At 37.9% G+C, this 16,243-nt stretch overlaps 1 pseudogene; it reads left to right on the top strand.

Moving 5' to 3' along the window:
* Positions 1-1,793: 1,793 nt before the first annotated feature.
* On the top strand, positions 1,794-4,483 carry LOC115704886 (probable pectinesterase 53; annotated as a pseudogene).
* The last annotated feature ends 11,760 nt before the right edge of the window (positions 4,484-16,243 follow it).

Genomic DNA, 16,243 nt, shown 5'->3' with positions numbered 1-16,243 from the left:
ATTTCTCTATTTTAAAACTTTTTTAAAATTCACTATTTATGCTCTATATTTACAGAATACAATTCATTACTAAACATATTTTATTAATTGTTCGAGGTTTTAATTTTACTTTTTTATATGAGGATATATATACATAGTAATATTATATGTTTGAAATGAATTAAATATTTTTTACGAAAATAAATAAAATATATTAAAATTTTAAAAAAGTAGAATTTTGGTGAAATTTTAAAGAACTTGGCACCTGACCTGACCACCAGCTATTGGACCCGAACTCTGGATCGGACCCATACTCTCGGGGTTGTATCGGACCCAAGGCCTCAACCCCAGCTCTAACCCTAGACTCCGACCTTAATTGCCTGACTCCTTCCCAGGATCCCAACCTCTTGCCCGGACCTAAACCCCAAACCCTGATTCCAACCCACTTTCTTTCACCTTACTTCTATAATAAAATAAATATATATGAAACTTTACAAAATTAATTATAAAATTAATTATGAGACACATTTTTGTTTTTAAAAGTAAAAAACAAAAATTCTACCTTTTTTTTTTTTTTGGATTTAAAAGATGAACCCAACACCCTAAATTGAAATTAAATTATAGAATTATAACTATTTATTTTTGTCCCATACAATTAATATTTATCATTTTTGTTTTTATATATTTATATTTTTTATTTTCATCTTCCTGAAATTTATACTTTTCATTGTACCCTAAAAGGAGTGACGGGCTCCTCAATTTGACACTAATACAGAATACTCTGTTTGGAATGCAACATATAATATTTCAAGAATTATTTATAATAATAGAAGAGAAGAACAATAAATTCTTATGAATATATATTGTCCGACACTTAATAAATGTTGCAATGTATAACACTGTAATATTTTAAATTTAAATAAATAATTAAGATGCAATAACAAATTACAGCCATCTCTGTAAATAGGACACCATAATAAATTGCATCAAATAGTTGTTTAGTAGATTTTGGCATATAACAACAATCAATCCTTATGGTAGGATCTCTTTCACATCAGCAAAATTCCCCCCACACAAGTAGAATATGGTAAGAGAGAACAGCAATGTTGCTAATTTCTGGTTCTTTTTGTTTGTTCTCTGCAAGTGGGCCTGGTTTATTATTATGTTGTCTTCGTATCATTAACTACTAGTAGCTTGGAAATGGAAGAGGCCAAGCTAATCTCAACCATTCAAAATGATCAGATTGTGATTTGTTTTTGAGATCAAGTTAAGTTGAGAGATGTCATGATGGAAAGAAAAGAAGTAGGTAATATTCTTATTATATTATTAAGTATATAATTGCTGAAACATAAACATATATAGTAGTACTAGCTAGTATCTTCACAGGAATATTTATTCAGAAAAATCACACACACACAGAAAAGAGAGAAGACTCACGGGCAATACTAACAAGACCAAGGAAGTAAGAACAACTAAAAAGTGGAAAGTGCATTATAAACAAGGTTTTAATAAGCAAAAAGTGCATCATCTCTTGTGGCTTAGATTGTTTCCCTTATTTTCTCTCTGTTCAGAAATACCTGTGACTACTTTCTCTGTTTGTTGGTTCTCCAAATCAGCATCACTTTCCAACTAAACACACCACAAGTACAAACTAACTCTTTATATAAACCATGAGAAGAGAGTTGCCACTTGATCAAATTCCCTCTTAACTCTCTTCCATTCCTTCTCTCTCTCTCTCTCTCTCTCTCTCTCTCTCTCTCTCTCTCTCTCTCTCTCTCTCTCTCTCTCTCTCTCTCTCTCTCTCTCTCTCAAAAATGTCTAAAATCCATAGAATGTTATATTTCATTGTCATTCTTTTTCTCTTAAATTGTGTCCAAACACTAAGCCATACCAAGGAATTCGACCAAAAAAACCAACTTACAAGCCACTACCTTCGAATATGACTAAAACCCAATTCTCAGAGCAGCAATTCATGAAGTGGATCAAGTTTGTTGGTCACCTTAAACATTCAATTTTCAGAGCAGCAAAGAACAAGCTCTTCCCTTCTTTTACACTACATGTAGCCAAGAATCAGGCCGCCGGAGACTTCACCTCGATTCAAGACGCCATTGATTCTCTTCCCTTCATCAATCTCGTCAGAGTAGTCATTAAGGTCCATGCAGGAGTTTACACGTGAGTTCTAACACTATTTATTTATTTATTTTTAAAGAGAGAGAGAGAGAGAAAGTTTCTCACATGAACTCTGTCGTTTACTCTGTTTGTATTTTTCTTTTGGCTCTGCTCATATTGGTATTTATTCTGTTCTTTCTACTCAGCTCTGGATTTCGGGTTTTGTCTATATTCAACAATATGCTCGTTTTGTTCAATGTGATTACTTGTTACGTTCTGGTTTTTATTTTCCTTGTATAAAAAAGAAAAGATCTTTGGAATTCGTCCTCTGACTACATAGATTACTTTATTATTTTTTGTGTATGAATTGTGGACATGACTAAAAAAAATGTAGTAAATTTTCAGGGAGAAAGTGAATATACCACAATTTAAATCGTTTATTACCATAGAAGGAGCAGGAGCAGACAAAACAATTGTTCAATGGGGAGACACTGCTCAAACACCAGGACCAAGAGGCCAGCCCATGGGGACCTTTGCTTCTGCAACTTTTGCTGTCAATTCTCCTTATTTCATTGCCAAAAACATTACTTTCAAGGTAATATTATACATGCATAATATATATTTAATCACATGACAGCTAAGGACTGTAATTTAGTTAAATTTATTATATTTGTTGTTGGACTTTTGTAATTCAAATTGTATAATTAAAATGTGGAAACAGAACACTACACCAGTGCCAGCACCAGGAGCCATTGGGAAACAAGCAGTTGCATTTAGAATATCGGCAGACACAGCAACCTTCTTGGGATGCAAATTCTTGGGAGCACAAGATACCCTCTATGATCAATTTGGCAGGCATTACTACAAAGATTGTTACATAGAAGGCTCTGTCGACTTCATCTTTGGAAATGGCCTCTCTCTCTTTGAAGTAATAATAATTTATAACTTCTAAACATAACCACCTTAATCAATGAATTCACGAGTTAGAATAAGTCTTCAGTTATTGACATTGCAAGAAGTGGAGTAGAGTAGGTATAAGTGCCATATACATACATATACATAATAATAATAAATTAAAATAAGCTTTTTGTTGAATTCCATCATTACATTGCATGGATATAGAAAAAAGAAATTAGTGATCACCATTGAGTATAGTGCGTAGTCCATTTATATGTGGGACCAAAATACTAGCTAGTATCTCTAATATAATTCTATATATTTTAATTGTTATGTAAGATAATTAGAGAGAGAGAGAATTTGATTGAAGAAAATTACAATGAAAATTGCAGGGTTGTCACGTGCACGCAGTGGCACTATTGACTGGAGCTCTAACAGCTCAGGGAAGAAAGAGCATAATGGAAGACACGGGGTTCTCATTCGTGAACTGTAGGGTCACGGGCTCAGGAGCTCTCTACCTTGGGAGAGCATGGGGTCCTTTCTCTACTGTTGTCTTTGCTTATACATATATGGACAACATTATCATTCCCAAGGGCTGGTATAATTGGGGTGACCCTAGTCGTGAAATGTAAGTATACTCTATATATAGCTATACCTTTATTACTTTACTTGTTCTAGTGTTCTACGATACTCTATACTATAGTCTACACCTTAGATTGATTGGAGTTCAATATCAAAAAGGGAATTAGTATATAATTAAGATAAAAGAAGTAGTGTCATTATACTCTTGTTGTTATTGTTGAGATAGTATTATTCTTTAATATTAGTAATAGTTTTTGGCTGAAACTCACTGAAAAGTAAGTTATACATTTATAAAGTAAGGCAATTGGGCATTTTGATACACTCATAAAAAAATGGGCGGTTTATTATTACATGGATGGAGTCATGACCTAACCATGACAGACTACACAAAATGTCCTTTTACCCATTTTTCTACTCCAAAAACTACGTGTAATGCACCATAAAACACCATATAAAAACCCTCAAATCCTATGTGTCCACCTAACCTAAGATAACTCGAACCTTCTTCTTTTTATTTATTTTTTTTAATAAAAAAACGGTGGCTCTATCTACAAAAGCCAGCCACAATAAGCTACCTAACTCTTTTTTCTTTTCCACCATGAAGATTTGGTCTTTTAATTTGATATGTTTGGAAGTTTTTGAGTTTGTAATTTGAATATAAATATTAATATTACAGGACTGTGTTTTATGGGCAATACAAGTGCACAGGACCAGGAGCAGGGTATGCAGGAAGAGTGGCATGGTCAAGAGAGCTCACCGAGGAAGAAGCCAAGCCTTTTATTACACTTAGCTTCATCGATGGCTCTGAATGGATCAAATTGTAGTCATCATACCAATTCATATACTATTACTAATAATAATAGTAGTTTAAAAATAATAATAATAATAATAATAATACAAAAAGTGTTTTCCAAAATCGCCTCTCTACTCTATTATTGTTTTTTCCATTACAAATTTTGGTCGGTACATAATTGTTTGTTTTGTGCTCACTCACTATCTTCACTCATTGCCAATAAAATAATAAAAGTAATTTGTGGTATAAATATCTAATTAAATTTAATTTTTGGTTGTAAATAAATATTTAAATTTAATTTTTAGTGATAATACTACTAAATTATATTTTTAAAATTGTAGTAAATGTAAATTGATATTTTCTTATTGGTATATTTAAATTAATGTTTAAAAAATAAAAATTTGTGACCTGAACTTATAAGAGATTGTCATGTAATAATTTACTTAAGAGAAATGCTAAAAGGCACCAATGGTGCCAAGTACTCTATATGACTATTGGTCTAATTAAGTATCGAATTTCATATAATTTAATATAATAGTTTTTAGGGAGTATCGCTAGCTAATCGTAAAGCAACACGTTTTAAGAGTGTTAGACACTTCTGATGTTCGATGACAATGCTCTTTACTTAATTCTATTTATTAATAAATCAGAGTTAAATTTAATTATTTATGTAAAGCCCGCTTAGTTAATTTGGAAATTAGCAGTTGTTTATGATTAATTATAAAATTATTTATAGCTATTTAAATAATTTATTACTGTTATTTATGGAATTCAGAAATGCATGGTTATGTTATTCAGTAGTTTTCATATTTTGCATTTCCGGTGCCCGGTATTTTGGAACTCGGCGTTTGGCTCAGTAGAAATCACAACTTAGCATGTTATTAGTTTGGGACGGGTTTTTAGACATTTGGAATGTCGGGAATGGCCGGGAATTTAGAATTTCCCAAAAATACCCCTTTAGTGATTTTTATGTTATTTTAGTATGGAGGGGCAAAATGGTCTTTTTGCCCCAATAACTTTTTGTCTTTTAGTGAATTGATTCTTTGAATTTAATTGTTTATGTTATTTAATTTATGGCTGAAATTAAATAGTATATGTGGCTTGTTTTCATTTATTCATTTTCACAAAAAAAACACAAAGTTAGAAATTTTAAAGGAAAAACACTCTCTTTTTCTCTCTATTTTCGGCTGGGCATATGGGTGCATGAAGCTGATTTCCTTCCTTGATTTTTAAGTGAATTCTCATCCCAATCTAAGCATTCTCCAAGCTAGGTTAGCTTCTCTTGGTTTCTTCTTTAAAATTATGAAAAAAATGATGAAATATTGAGTGAAATGCATGCTTTTTGATGATGTTGCTGCTGCTGGTTATTGTTGTTGTTTTTATGACTAAAATGTTGAATTAATTATGTTTAATTAAGTTGAATTGCATGCTTGAGTTTCTTGTTCTAGTTGGTTAGATTTTTATGTGAAAAAGTTATGATTTTTGAAAGAAATGGTGTGATTTGTTCTTTGTATGGTTCTTTGGATGTTTTTAGTTGTTTGCGAGAGGCTTAATTATGTTGGTTTAAGTAGATTCTAGCTAGTTTGAATGCATGATAGAGGGATTTGCTCAAGTTTGAGTTTAGAACTCAAAGCTTGAGCTTTAATGGCAAATTTTGTATCTGTGGTTTCTGGGTAGGTTTGATGCCTTCGATATGTTCTTTGGGGTATCTGTGAAAGGTGTCCGGAAAGTTTGAATCAATTTGGGGTTGAATTGGTTGAGATATGGAAATTTGATTGTTGTCGCTCGCGAGGAACCGATCGGTTGTGCATCCGGAATTCGGATGGGGTCCCGAATTTTCCGAACCGGAATTCGGTTGGGCAACCGTCTACGGTTGGGGAATTTTCGTAACCCGTGTTTTTCCTCGTTTTTATGTTTTAAGTGGGTATTGCCATGCTTTTTATCGATAGGGAAACTTTTAGTTCCTAGTTTAAGTCCGGGAAGTGATTTAGCGTGTCAACTTATAGCGTTGTGATTTTTATGGTTTAGGAGCACATGTAATCCGCGCTCGGCTAAAAGTTCCGGTCGGGTTGGCCGGCACACCCGAATTCGAATCCGGGTAAGATTAGTATAACAAGATGCATATGTAGATTACATGTTTAGCGTGCATGTAGGAAGCCCGTTAGATTACATTAGTTATGTATTTTGGCTTCGAACCATCCAACCCCGTCACGTCGGTACGGTGGAGTATGACCAAGAATGGAGTATCACCGGCTCGACCGATCAGCCGACATTTGGTTGGTGGTTCCGTGCTATTGACCTATCCCGTCGGTACAGGCTGGAGTATGACCAGCAGCCGGAGTATGACCGGTTCGACCGCTCAGGAGGATACTTGTCAATAGTACCGTCCCTGTGAACGTTCAGAACTCAGTACCATGTTGGACATGGCAGTAGTGGCTCAGTACCGTGTTGGACACGGCAGTAGCGGGACTCAGTATCGTGTTGGACACGGCAGTTAGAATTATGTGTGAGTATTATTATGCTTTTCTTACTGAGTCTGTCGACTCACAGTTTACGTTTATGTGTAGGTAAAGGCAAAGCTAAAGCTGATGGGCCGTGAGCGAGCTTGTGAAGATTGTACATGTCGGGGCGGTTAGGCCTGGAGCGTACGATCATCGGGACAGCGAGGCTGATTTTTGTAACTGGTCGTTAGACGACCTTATTTTGTATATCAGTTAAACAGTTAAATCTTTTGTAAATAATTTTATAATCGGGATCCCGAGTCTTTTGTAATATTGTTTTATAAGTTTAATTAAAAAGCAAAATTTTAATTAATCACGTTTTTCCATAAATCTCGTTGATTAGCAACGAGCTGCACAACATGTTTAAAAATCACGTAATACGCCTATGCTAGTTAGGGTGTTACAATTTGGTATCAGAGCCGCCAGGTTGTCTTCCGAAGATCGTCACGACATGTACAATCATCATCAGCAGTTAGCTCGGTTCACAGTTCAGTAAGCCTTTATTGCTTTAGTAGTTTATTTTATTCAGTTATGAAAAAGAAAAGCCTGTTAGGAAGCATGTTAGTAGCCTGATAGTAGAATAGGCGCATGTTTCGTTTTTAATTTCCAAATTAAGCAGCATTAGTAAGCTCACCTTGAATACGACCTGATATGCCAACTCTTGGTTTCGCAGGCGGTTCTAATCAGATGGACGCCAGGCGGACTACCAGGAGTCAGGGCAATTCCGTGGGGTCGAACCAAGGACAGGGAGCTCAGTTTCCCCCACCTGTTAGGGGCCGAGGTAGAGGTCCCCGAGGCAGGGCTCGTGGTCGGGGTGATGAGAACACGCCACAGCCGCCTGTGCTCCCCGGCCCGATCGGGGAGCCTGGGGACCGGGAGTTACGGTTTGCGGAGATGCAAGCCGGATCGAAGAGCAAGACCTCGAGATTCGAGAGGTTGAGACGACGGGGTGCTCCTGCCGGTTCCGGTGCCGTAGTTCCGGTGGCACACCCTCGCCGCTCAGGCCGAGATAGTGGTGGCGGCCCATAGGTTGGAACCTTTGTACGAACGGTTCCGGAAGCAAGCACCTCCGGTTTTCTTGGGAGGTCCGGACGTGATGAAAGCCGAGCAGTGGCTGACGGTGATCACCAAGATTCTGAACTTCATGGGTGTCACCGGTAACGACAGAGTGGTGTGCGCCACATTCCAGTTCCAGGAGGACGCTTTGGTATGGTGGGACATGGTGTCTCAGATCCATGACGTCACCACCATGACTTGGGAAAGGTTCCAGGAACTCTTTAATGCAAAGTACTACAACGAGGCGGTCAGAAGCGCCAAGAGGAAAGAGTTCGCTCACCTGACCCAGCGTGAGAACATGAGCGTCACTGAGTATACTACTCCGTTTGATCGGTTGGCGAGGTTAGCCTCAGGAATTGTGCCGACCGACTTCAGCAAGAAGGAGAAGTATCTGGACGGGTTGAATGCCAGGATCAGGCATGATTTGATGATTACCACAGACGACAGCACCACCTATGCTCAGATGGTGGAGAAGGCACTGCGTGCTGAGGGCGCAGTTGGGTGCATGTCAGAGTCAGCCAGTACTCCGGTGAGTGGTGGGGCTCCTACCCCTCCTGCATCAGGCTATAGCAGGGGGAGTAGTGGTTCGGCCATTGATCAGAGGAAGAGAGCACCCACTGCTTCCAGTGGCTCGAGTCAGAACAAGAGGTTCCGGGGGAACCAGATCAGAGGGAGTCGTCCTGGTGGTACTGAGACCCGATTCTCCTATCCCGAGTGCCCTAGCTGCAAGAGGCATCATCGGGGCGAGTGCAAAGGTCAGGGATGCTTTCATTGTGGCATGCCCGGACACTTCAAGAGGGACTGTCCCCAGCTCCGATCAGAGGCACCGAGAGCTCCAGCGATACCCACTCCAGCCAGGGTGTTCGCTATCACTCAGGCTGATGCAGATGCCAGCCCATCAGTTGTCACAGGTCAGCTTTCTATTAACAACTCGCTATATTTAGTGTTGTTTGATTCTGGGGCTACACATTCTTATGTGGCGGCCAGAGTCTTTAGTAAATTGGATAGACCGTATGATAGATATGAATCAGGGTTTGGAACCCTATTACCTGGCGGAGAATTAGTTATCTCCAATAGGTGGATTAGGTCTATGCCGATCAGGATAGATGGTAAAGAGTTAAGTGCTGATCTGATAGAGATGAGTTTAGTCGAATTCGATATTATTTTAGGAATGTATTTCCTATCTAAATATTCGGCGAGCATTGATTGTAAAAGGAAGATGGTGGTCTTCCAATCGGAAAGTGAAGAATTTGTGTTTGTTGGTTCAGTTCAGGGATCTCGGATCTCGGTGATCTCGGCTATGTCAGCTAGAGAATTGTTGCACGGCGGTTGCTTAGGGTTTCTGGCCGTGGTGGTGGACACCACTCGGCCAGATACCATTCGGCCAGAAGACATCAGAGTGGTTCGGGAATTTTTGGATGTTTTTCCCGAAGAACTTCCAGGGTTACCACCTCAGCGGGAGATTGATTTCGTGATTGACTTGGCACCAGGGGTGGAACCGGTTTCCAAAGCCCCGTATAGAATGGCTCCAGCTGAACTTAAGGAATTAAAGATTCAGCTCCAAGGGTTGCTTGACATAGGGTTCATTCGGCCCAGTGTGTCACCACAGGGAGCCCCAGTTTTATTCGTCAAGAAGAAGGATGGATCTATGAGGATGTGCATCGACTACAGGGAGTTGAACAAGCTGACAGTGAAGAATAAATATCCATTACCTAGGATCGATGATTTGTTCGATCAGCTTCAGGGGAAGACAGTCTTTTCTAAGATTGATCTCCGCTCGGGTTATCATCAGTTAAGAATCCGAGAGGAGGACATTCCGAAGACGGCTTTCCGCACTAGGTATGGACATTACGAATTTCTGGTTATGTCATTCGGACTAACCAATGCTCCTGCAGCATTCATGGACCTGATGAATAGAGTATTCAAGGATTTCCTCGATATCTGTGTGATTGTGTGTATCGACGACATCCTCGTGTACTCTCAATCAGAAGAGGAGCATGAGTTACATCTTCAGATGGTACTGCAACGGCTTCGAGAACATAAGCTTTATGCCAAGTTCAAGAAATGTGAGTTCTGGTTATCTCAGGTGTCCTTCCTAGGGCACATTGTGAGCAAAGATGGGATCAAGGTGGATCCCGGGAAGATCGAGTCCGTCAGGGATTGGCCGAGACCGAAGACAGTGACAGAGATTAGAAGCTTCTTGGGTTTAGCTGGGTACTACCGTAGGTTCGTCGAAGGGTTCTCTAAAATTTCAATGCCCCTAACCGAGCTTACAAAGAAGAATCAGCGGTTTATCTGGTCAGATAAATGCGAAGCTAGTTTTCAGGAGTTGAAACAGAGGTTGATTACCGCTCCAGTACTAGCTTTGCCTTCGGACAAAGAGAAGTTCGTAGTATTTTGTGACGCATCCAAACAGGGTTTGGGTTGTGTATTGATGCAAGCTGATCGGGTCATCGCTTATGCCTCCCGTCAATTAAAGGATTATGAACAGCGATACCCGACTCATGATCTAGAGTTAGCCGCAGTGGTTTTTGCACTGAAGATTTGGCGGCATTACCTTTACGGGGAGAGGTGTGAGATCTATACCGACCATAAAATTCTCAAGTATTTCTTTACTCAGAAGGATTTGAATATGAGACAAAGGCGTTGGTTGGAATTAGTGAAGGATTACGATTGTGAGATCCTCTATCATCTCGGAAAAGCCAATGTAGTGGCCGATGCCCTGAGCAGAAAGGGTCCCGGGCAAGTAGCTAGTATGGTTCAGATCTCACCTCAGCTAGCAGAGGATATGGTTAGATCCAGCATTGAGTTTGTGATAGGTCAGCTTCACAACTTAACGCTGCAATCTGATCTGTTGGAAAGAATAAAAGTCGCTCAGATGACAGACCCGGAGTTAGTGAAAATCCGAGATGAGGTGTTGGCTGGTCAAGCCAAGGACTTTTCAGTGTCAGATAGTGGGATGCTTTTGTATAAAGCCAGGGTTTGTGTTCCGAACAGTGTGGAACTTAGAAATGAGATCTTTGAGGAGGCTCATTCTACCCCGTATTCTCTGCATCCCGGCACCACCAAGATGTACCAAGATTTGAAACCGTACTTCTGGTGGAACGGTATGTAGAAGAATTTGGTAGAATTCGTATCGAGATGCCTCACTTGTCAGCAGATTAAGGTTGAACATCAGAGACCAGCAGGGTTGTTGCAGCCTCTAACCCTACCAGAATGGAAATGGGAGGATATTACGATGGATTTTGTGGTCGGGTTACCTAGGACCACGGGTTTATTTGATTCCATCTGGGTAGTGGTAGATCGATTTACGAAATCTGCTCATTTTCTGCCGGTTAGAACAACATTTACAGTGGATCAGTTGGCAGAGTTGTATGTCAGAGAGATAGTGAGACTTCACGGGGTACCGAAGTCGATAGTTTCGGACAGGGATCCGAAGTTCACCTCCAAATTTTGGCAAAGTTTGCAATGGGCAATGGGTACCAAGCTGAAATTTAGTACAGCATTCCATCCTCAGACAGATGGTCAGTCCGAAAGGACAATTCAGATATTGGAGGACATGTTGAGAGCCTGTGTTATGGACTTTGAAGGCTCATGGAATAAGTATCTACCGTTGATGGAATTTTCTTACAACAACAGTTATCAGAGTACGATAGGGATGGCCCCCTATGAACTGTTGTACGGTAGGAAATGTAGATCTCCTATCCACTGGGATGAGACAGGGGAGAGGAAATACCTAGGTCTTGAGTCAGTACAGCGGACCAATGAGGCGATAGAGAAGATAAAAGCTAGAATGCTTTCCTCACAGAGCAGACAGAAGAGTTACGCAGATCCGAAACGCAGAGATGTTGAGTTCCAAGTAGGGGAACATGTGTTTTTACGGGTATCTCCGATGAAGGGGATTAAACGTTTCGGGAAAAGAGGCAAGTTATGCCCTAGATTTACAGGACCTTTCGAGATTCTCGAGAAGATAGGTCAAGTGGCATATCGGTTAGCATTGCCTCCAGCCTTATCAGCAGTTCACAACGTATTCCATGTCTCGATGTTGAGAAAATACGTTTCAGATCCCTCTCATATACTCAGTTATGAGAGTCTTGAGCTACAGCCAGACATGACTTATGAGGAACAACCAGTGCAGATCCTGGATAAAAAGGATAAAGTCCTTCGGAATAAGACCATAGCATTGGTCAAGGTTCTCTGGAGAAACAACAAGGTGGAGGAAGCCACCTGGGAGCTAGAGTCAGATATGAGAGCTCAATATCCAGAGTTATTCAGGTTAGATTTCGGGGACGAAATCCCTTTAAGGGGGGGATAGTTGTAAAGCCCGCTTAGTTAATTTGGAAATTAGCAGTTGTTTATGATTAATTATGAAATTATTTATAGCTATTTAAATAATTTATTACTGTTATTTATGGAATTCAGAAATGCATGGTTATGTTATTCAGTAGTTTTCATATTTTGCATTTCCGGTGCCCGGTATTTTGGAACTCGGCGTTTGGCTCAGTAGAAATCACAACTTAGCATGTTATTAGTTTGGGACGGGTTTTTAGACATTTGGAATGTCAGGAATGGCCGGGAATTTAGAATTTCCCAAAAATACCCCTTTAGTGATTTTTATGTGATTTTAGTATGGAGGGGCAAAATGGTCTTTTTGCCCCAATGACTTTTTGTCTTTTAGTGAGTTGATTCTTTGAATTTAATTGTTTATGTTATTTAATTTATGGCTGAAATGAAATAGTATATGTGGCTTGTTTTCATTTATTCATTTTCACAAAAAAAAACACAAAGTTAGAAATTTTAAAGGAAAAACACTCTCTTTTTCTCTCTATTTTCGGCTGGGCATATGGGTGCATGAAGCTGATTTCCTTCCTTGATTTTTAAGTGAATTCTCATCCCAATCTAAGCATTCTCCAAGCTAGGTTAGCTTCTCTTGATTTCTTCTTTAAAATTATGAAAAAAATGATGAAATATTGAGTGAAATGCATGCTTTTTGATGATGTTGTTGCTGCTGGTTATTGTTGTTGTTTTTATGACTAAAATGTTGAATTAATTATGTTTAATTAAGTTGAATTGCATGCTTGAGTTTCTTGTTCTAGTTGGTTAGATTTTTATGTGAAAAAGTTATGATTTTTGAAAGAAATGGTGTGATTTGTTGCTGTATGGTTGCTGGATGTTTTTAGTTGTTTGCAGAGGCTTAATTATGTTGGTTTAAGTAGATTCTAGCTAGTTTGAATGCATGATAGAGGGATTTGCTCAAGTTTGAGTTTAGAACTCAAAGCTTGAGCTTTAATGGCAAATTTTGTATCTGTGGTTTCTGGGTAGGTTTGATGCCTTCGATATGTTCTTTGGGGTATCTAGAGCAGGTCTGGAAAGTTTGAATCAATTTGGGGTTGAATTGGTTGAGATATGGAAATTTGATTGTTCTTTTGCGAGGAACCGGAATTCGGTTGTGCATCCGGAATTCGGATGGGGGTCCCGAATTTCCCGTAACCGGAATCCCGGTTGGGCAAACCTGGCCTACCGGTTGGGGAATTTTCAGAACCCGTATTTTTCCTCGTTTTTATGTTTTAAGGGGTATTGCCATGCTTTTTATTGATAGGGAAACTTTTAGTTCCTAGTTTAAGTCCCCGGGAAGTGATTTAGCGTGTCACTTATAGCGTTGTGATTTTTATGGTTTAGGAGCCTGTAATCCGCCGCTCAGCTAAAAGTTCCAGTCAGGTTGACCGGCACACCTGAATTCGGAATCCAGGTAAGATTAGTATAACAGTATGCATATGTAGATTACATGTTTAGCGTGCATGTAGGAAGCCTGTTAGATTACATTAGTTATGTATTTTGGCTTCGAACCATCCAACCCTGTCACGTCGGTACAGGCTGGAGTATGACCAGCAGCCGGAGTATGACCGGTTCGACCGATCAGGCTGACATTTGGTTGGTGGTTCCGTGCTATTGACCTATCCCGTCGGTACAGGCTGGAGTATGACCAGCAGCCGGAGTATGACCGGTTCGACCGCTCAGGAGGATACTTGTCAATAGTACCGTCCCTGTGAACGTTCAGAACTCAGTACCATGTTGGACATGGCAGTAGTGGCTCAGTACCGTGTTGGACACGGCAGTAGCGGGACTCAGTATCGTGTTGGACACGACAGTTAGAATTATGTATGAGTATTATTATGCTTTTCTTACTGAGTCTGTCGACTCACAGTTTACGTTTATGTGTAGGTAAAGGCAAAGCTAAAGCTGATTGGCCGTGAGCGAGCTTGTGAAGATTGTACATGTCGGGGCGGTTAGGCCTGGAGCGTACGATCATCGGGACAGCGAGGCTGATTTTTGTAACTGGTCGTTAGACGACCTTATTTTGTATATCAGTTAAACAGTTAAATCTTTTGTAAATAATTTTATAATCGGGATCCCGAGTCTTTTGTAATATTGTTTTATAAGTTTAATTAAAACGCAAAATTTTAATTAATCACGTTTTTCCATAAAACTCGTTGATTAGCAACGAGCTGCACAGCATGTTTAAAAATCACGTAATACACCTATGCTAGTTAGGGTGTTACAATTTATATTATAAATTATTAAAAATAATAATTATAAATACAGTATGTATCGTGGCATATTGGAAGGAACTTAATTTATTTATGTAATGTAATTTTCTTTTGTTTTCAACACTGTAACGTTGATGGGTGCGAGGTACAAACGATATCAATTTGTTGTGTTGGGTTAGAATAACAAGATAAATGCCAATGGTTTATGAGCCAAGTACCATAGGCCGCCTCTCCATTCGACCACTATTGGTATTAAATACTATTAGGGGCGTTTGGTAATGGCATTCCAAAATAATTTCACTAATTACAACATAATGATGAGAATATAAGAGGTTGTTTGGTTTTATAATTTAAAAATTATTTTTCATTTTTTAAAATTGAAAACAACTTTTAAAAAATAATAGAGTTGTTTGGCAAAATTTTTTAAAACAATTTTTTAAAAAATTAAGTTTTAAAAAATTAAAAAAATATCAAAATGTTATTAATAATTTTCAAAAATAATTTTTTTGTCTAACATTTTATATTTTTACTTACATACTCAGATCCTAGACCTGGAACTATACTCGAACTCGGATGAGTTTTTGTCATGGTATGGTGTTAAAATATTGATTTTTTAATAAAAAAAATCTAAAAATAATTTTAAAAAATTTGTGCCACACTATTAAATTTTTAAAATGAAAAAAAATATTTTCTATTCTTACTTTCAAAAACACAATTTTAAAAACTGAAAACTGAAAACACAACTAAACATACTCTAATTGTCTGAAACTTATAAATGTGTATAGTTAGTATCTACTCTAGTTAGATTTACTAAGAATAATTATTGTTAGATTATTGTTAATTGAAATTAACCTGCTGCACCCTAAAAAATACTTAAATATAAAAATCTCTTAACAATGAGAATGTGAAAAATTACTATTTACATTTATCACCCCAAAGAAGAGTCACATGGGTAAGATTTAAGATCTTGTTCAGGTGGGAGTGGGACAATCATAAATAATATTTGGAACATTAAGATTAGACGTTAGACGGAGTTATAGTATTAGACTATTTTACTCTTAAAGCTTAAGCTTACTTAAGGATGAAGTAAAGAGTAAAAATGAGATTTTGTCCTTTGTGTATTGGTGGAATAATTCCTTTTATTTCTGTTATAGGATAAGTTAAAATTAATTAATACTTATCTCTTTACTTAAACAAAAAAAAGAATAAAATATTAGAAATTAGAAGATAATCTTCAAAGTTTAGAGATTGTTTGGTTTCATAATTTAAAAACTAATGGGATCGTTTAGTAAATTTTTTTAAAAACAGATTTTTATAATACTAGAAAACAGAAAACATCAAATTGTTACTTTAAATTTTCAAAAATAATTTTTTTTTGTCTAACATATTATATTTTACATTTTTGCTCACATACTTGTATCCTTAACCCGAACCAAACCCGAACCCGGACTCGGATGGGTTTATGTCATAGGGTGTTAAACTATTAATTTTTTTTTAGTAAAAAAAAATCGAAAAAATAGTTTTAAAAAATTTGTGCCAAAAATCATTAAATTTTTAAAATGACAAAAAATTATTTTCTATTTTCACTTTTAAAAACACAATTTTAAAAACTGAAAATTAAAAAATATAGCCAACAGGCTCTTAGTCTTTCCCTCTCCATTTTGGCCCTAGAAAGAACTAGAAAATCCAACATGTTTCTTCATCATTTCGCAAGGATTTTAGTTTGAATTGAAGAGGAATTGGAAGCTAGAACCTAAGGAAGTTTTAGTTAGATTTAA

This window comes from Cannabis sativa, chromosome 1, assembly GCF_029168945.1.
Source record: "Cannabis sativa cultivar Pink pepper isolate KNU-18-1 chromosome 1, ASM2916894v1, whole genome shotgun sequence".
NCBI lineage: Eukaryota > Viridiplantae > Streptophyta > Magnoliopsida > Rosales > Cannabaceae > Cannabis > Cannabis sativa.
Note: the sequence above shows the minus strand (reverse complement) of the source record. Positions and strands in the feature narration are given on the sequence as shown.